Below are 6,229 nucleotides of genomic sequence, written 5' to 3' on the forward strand. Positions count from 1 at the left end.
CGCCAAGAGATAAGAGAGTCACCAAGTAAAAAAAGAAAATCAGTGGTAGACCGATGATCAGTAGGGTCCACTACCCAATCAGCATCTGAATAAACTTGTAATGTCAAAGATGAGTGAGAAGAAAAAAAAAAGGCCATGAAATAAGGTGCCCTTCACATATCGTAAGATGCGAAGAACAGCTGCATAGTGAACGGAACGAGAAACCGACATAAACTAACTAACAAGGTGCACCGCATAGGCAATGTCCGATCTAGTGACAGTGAGATAAATCAAGCTCCCAACAAGTTGTCGGTAACGAGTGGTATCGGGAAGGAGCTCCCCATCAGTAGGACGAAGTTTGATGTTGGGCTCCAGCGGACTATCAGTTATCTTACAATCGGTAAGACCAGCACGTGTAAGAAGATCAAAGGCATATTTGGCTTGGGTCAAGGAGTAGCCATCAAAGGTAGGGGACACTTCTAAGCCAAAGAACTAGCGAAGAGAACCGAGATCTTTCATCTCAAACTGCTGACACAAAAAGTGCTTAAGCTCATGAATACCAGAAGTATCATCACTAGTAATGATCATATCGTCAACATAAAGTAATAGAAGAGTGATGCCAGTAGCAGTGTGACGGGTTAAAAGGGCTGAGTCATAGGGGTTAGAAGCAAACCCAAGTTGGGCAACAGTGGAGATGAACTTGGCAAACTAAGCATGAGGAGCTTGCTTAAGCCCATAAAAGGCACGGCGGAGACGACAGACCTGACCAGGAGAATGAGGATACCCAGGAGGGGCTGCATATATACCTCCTCAGCCAAATCACCATGTAAGAAGACATTCTTAACATCCATTTGAAATAAAGGCCATCGTCGAGTAGAAGCAATAGCCAAAAGGAAGCGAACGAAGGTAATACGAGCAACGGGGGCAAATGTCTCCTCATAATCAATGTCATATTCCTGAGTAAAGCTCTTTGCCACTAAACGAGCTTTATGTCGTACTTCAGAACCATCGGAGTTTGTTTTTTGTTTATACACCCATTTGTTCCCTACTATAGTCTTATCAGGAGGCAGGTCAACCAGGTCCCAAGTATGAGTTTTGTGAAGTGCGTCAAGTTCTTCAGACCTAGCTTGCTGCCAAACAAGAACAGAACAAGCTTCGCGATAATTTTGAGGCTTGTGAAGGGAGTCAAAAGTAGAAAAACAGTGATAGTCTGTAACGACCTGCTTATCAAATTGATTTTTTTTTTCATAATAGAAAATAACATACTCTGATACCATAGTATTAACCTAAGCAGCAGGAAGTAGAAATCATACAAATACAACCATAAACCATTATATACAATACCACATAATACCAGAGTACTACATGTTTCCAAAATATGTACATGTATTTGTTTCCCAAAAATACCCTCAGCTAGCTAGGGTTTACAAAAACGTTCACAAAATGATACTCACTCTCTAACAAGGCACTACAGACGCCCTTCTATTTGCGAGTCTGGTCTACTCGCCTACCTGGATCACCTGAAAAATATTTCAACACTGGGATGAGCCAACGCTCAGTAAGAAGAAATATGCTATTACTAGTGTGTGGCAAATGAGCTACTATTTATATATATCATGAAATTTGTTTCATATAAACATGAATAACTGAGTACAAAAGTACAACACAAATAATAAAGTGCACCGCCCCTTTTCCCTATTGCTTGACATATCAGTATTATGGTTATAATTCAAAATACTTCTAACGTATATAAGTAGGAACCCCGTTTCTGTAAATCAATACGTAAGTAATAGTAACTGAAACTGTTCCCTGTGGCTATCTGTGTCATGACATGCCCCTCATGACGAGATTGTGCAGCCCATAGGCTGGATTTACCCTAACTAGCCAACTAGGAATAAATCACTGAACTCCGTCAGTCGACCTGCCCACCTCAACCCATATCTGGATGGGGAGCCTAACCTCTTCTAGGGCCTAGGTGGTCGACCGTACCACATATTATCTGAATAGGTGGTTGCACTCATAAAGTAACATAGTATCTATAGCAACGGTACCGTACTCTGTAGCTGCAAGTCCAATAGGGTCTGATATCATATAATACTTTTCTATACATATCTATCTGATTTACCATAATTATGAAGTAATCATACTAACCATGATGCTGCATAACGTACTGAAATCTGAATAATCATAACATGGAACTGCATATTCGTAATACTGGAATTCATATAATCATGGTACTGAAATCCGTAAAATCATGGTACTAAAGTTCACATAATCATAGTACTTAAATCCGTAAAATCATGGTACTGAAATTTATAAAAATCATGAAACTACAATTCGTAAAACATATCCCCGTACTACATACATATTCACAAGCCACACTATACTTTAATACATAATTTTCGTAAATAAATACATTGTATAATATTTAGAAACTTCCTAGCATAACATATTTCCTTTACCTTAACTTTGAAAAGCCCCTACTATACTCTAGCCCGATACCCGCAGGGCCTCCTTTACAACACCCTGAAAATAATATTTGTCATAACTAAATATCAATATTTTTCTGCCTACATCATTTCCTATAACTACCAGGAAGTCAAAAACTGGATAAAAGTCCTTACCCTGAATTTGGGATGAAATCCAACTTCGCTTTCCTGACGATCCGCTCCGGCAGATTCGCAGAGAACTCCGCTGGGAGTGTCGTGGTAGTTTCGGATCGTAGATCCGACGACTGGTGGGGCCGGAATCGAAGAGATAAAGGAGAGGGAGACGTAGAGAGAGAGAGAGAGAGAGAGAGAGAGGAGAGAGAGAGCTCGGTGAAAATGGTAAAAAATCCCGAATTTTCACTATTTATAGGGCTAGGTTCGTCGACGAGACACGTCACCTCGTCGACGAGCCCTTCACAAAATTCATCGACGAGACCCTATGTTCATCGATGAAGTTGGGCAATTTCCTGAATTTATAATTATTTAATATTATCTCCAAAATGCAATGTCATCGATGAAGTCTACGGCCTCCTTCTGTTTCTGTATCTATTTTCTCTGCCTCTTATTATTAAAATGCTATTATTCTTCAGGTCACTACATAGTCACTAAGATAGGGAGGAGGTGCCCTTACTCGACTAGAACGACGGACATCCAAATCAGTGGACTCAGGCGGAATGGAAGCGACGGCAGGATCATCAAACGGTCCAGGTGCGGGAGCGGCAGACGCGGAGGGATCACCTAATGAGCTAGCATGACCTGCATTAGTAGAGAAAGTAGGAGAGGGATTGATGCCAGGATCAGTGAAAATGGAAGAGTATGAGGGACAATCGGAAGAAACTGGAGAGATACTAGCGAATATTTTGTGTTCCCAAAACTGAACATGCTGAGAGGCGCGAAGACGCTTAGCTATGGGGTCATAACACCGATAACCCTTGTGTTCAATGCCATAACCAAGAAAGCAACAGAGATGAGAGCGAGGTTTAAGTTTTGTATGTTCATGAGGTGGAAGCAAAACAAAGCAAGCACAACCAAAAACTTTGAGAAGAGAATAATCAGGTACCTTTCCATAAAGAGCCTCATATGGAGATTTATTGGAAAGGGTAGGGGTTGGAACACGAATAACAGTGTGAACAGTGGTAAGAGCAGCTTCACCCCAAAAGGATTCGGGAAGGGATGCAGAGAAGAGTTGAGAGCGAACAGTGTCAAGAATGTGACGATGCTTATGTTTGGCACGACCATTCTGTTGGGAGGTGGATGGACAGGATCAATGGGATAAGGTGCTAGCCTCTCGAAGTTATTCAATGAAAGGGGTAGAAGTATATTTCAGGGCATTATCGGACCGAAAAACTTTAATGGTGCGAGCAAACTGAGTTTTAATCATCTGCTTAATGGCATGAAAAGCATTAAGTAACCTAGTGCGATAATGCAAAAGATAAATCCATGTATACCAAGAGTAATCATCGATAAAAATGACAAAGTAACGAGACCCGCCCTTAGTAAGGACAGAATCAGGTTCCCAAATATCAGAATGAACCAAATCAAATGGTGTAGAAGACAAAGAAGTACTTTCATTAAAAGGTAAAGCTTTCTGTTTCCCAAGTTGACAAGGCATACAATCAAAATGTTCAAATTTAGCATTGCCTAAGCAACCACTAGAAGCTAAAGATTGAACACAAGACAACGAGGCATGACCGATACAAGAATGCCAAACACTGGAAGACACTGCAGCAGAGAGAGACGGAGGAGAACACGAACGAGGCAAATGCAGGGATGTAAGCTCGAAAAGGCGACCAACTTTACGCCTGGGTAGATGAGCTAGACGAAGAAGTAGCCAAGACCATATCGGTAGAATGAATCCGACGAGTCTGTTGTCGTGTCTCTTCAGAAAAGAGTTCCGTAAGAGCAACCTCAAGTGTAGGAAGAGGAGATCGATGTAACAAAGAAGCTCAAGTATTCTCAAATTCATCTCAGATATGCATCATAAAATACATGAACTGACGACGATCTTGATATGCAACAAAAAGCTTAATCGACTGCTCAGCAGAAAAAGTAGGGTCAACTTGAGAAAGCTGATCCCAAATGCGACTAACCTGAGCATGAAACTCGGAAATAGACTCTCCAGGTTCCTGATGCATCTAGGAAAGCCGAGTTTCCAACTAAAACTTGAGATTAGCATCACCACCACAGTTGTATCATTTTGCCAAAAAAATCCCAAGCAAGCTTGGAATTACGAAACTTAGGAAGTAAACTCTGAATAGTAGGAATTGATGTATCAATAAACTAGGAAAGGATCTTACAATGAGTACTTTCCTATTCATGAAGGGCCTCATCAAACTCCTCCATGGTTTGCTTGTCAGTTTTTGTGGATTTTTATTTTGTTCCAGTGACAAAATGTCATAATCTCCAACCAATCAAAAAAACCGACATTTGTTGGGCTTAAGCATTGTAGTTTGAGTCATTCAAAACAATCTTTATAGGGCGAGCAACTTCATGTAAAGACACCATAAAAGAAAAAAAAATTGATAACACTAAGCGATAGTATAAGTGCCTCAGTTCCTCAGAATCTGATCAGGTTCAATCAGACTCAAAAAAAAAAAAAAAAACAGCACCCATCCCTGTACAAGTACGTAAGAAGACTTTGTTCATCTCATGAAAATCATTATGGAAAAAGAGCAGCCGAAGAAAAACTAGAACTCTGAAAAGAAACAATTTTTTTTTGTTTTTTTATTAAAAAAAATCACAACTTGAGAGTCAAGGCAATTTCTTGCACATCTTCTTCATAAAAAATTTGAATGTCTTGCGCTTTAGAAAGGGCAGGAGCATGGACAACCTCCCCCACCGTAGAACCCACACTGCAATTCCAATTTTGCTCCTCAGCTACACAGCAAGGAATGGACAGCAGGAGCACGAGGGCGTACGGGCACTGAGATCAGGGAGCAGATTGAGTGTGTTGGTTGGAGGTGGTGGTGGACAGATCTGTGGCGGCGGGGCAGTTGGTGCAACAGCGACTGAGCATGAAACTCGGAGAGTCGTGGGTGAGCCGTGGTCGTCGCCGGAGATCCTAGATGCTGGCTGGAGATTTTGGAGGCTGTGGAGCAGGGTCGTGCCGGTGATTATGGAGCAGGGAGCGGCGGCGGCAACTGAGAGACTCGAGACGAGTGAAGACTCGAGAGACTCAAAAAGATGAGATACTGAGAGACCAAAGACGAGATCACGAGAGAGACTGTGAGACGAGAGTGGGACTGAGGGATTAGAGACGAGAGTCTCGCTGGAGACGATGATGACGACGTTGTCATAAACAGTGGGTGGCAGCGAGGAGTTTTAAGGAAAAGAAATTAGGCCGTGTTGAAATTGATAAAACTTTATTAATCTCTCTTCGTACACATAAAACTATAAAAGGCCATCCTTTTATAAGAAGATACACAAAGGTATTTTGAGGAGATATATGAGAGAGATATGCTAACAGAGGGTATTTTTTATTAATAATATAAATAATAAATAATAATAGTTTTTTTATCGTGATGTATAAAATATTGATAATGCTTATTTTATAATTTTAAATCAAAATTTTAATATTTGATAACCATACGTTTTTAGTGTTAGATGCCATTAAGTGGACGAATAATCATATTAAGGCGTTTGCTTGAAAGAGTATTTCCTTATTTAATATTTTATGAACTCTCAATAATAAATGATAACCCATAATTAAACATTACATAATTGCAAACGCAACTTATAAATGTGTTGGGGAAGGAGCATGC

This window comes from Malania oleifera, chromosome 4 (genome assembly GCF_029873635.1).
Source record: "Malania oleifera isolate guangnan ecotype guangnan chromosome 4, ASM2987363v1, whole genome shotgun sequence".
Lineage (NCBI taxonomy): Eukaryota > Viridiplantae > Streptophyta > Magnoliopsida > Santalales > Ximeniaceae > Malania > Malania oleifera.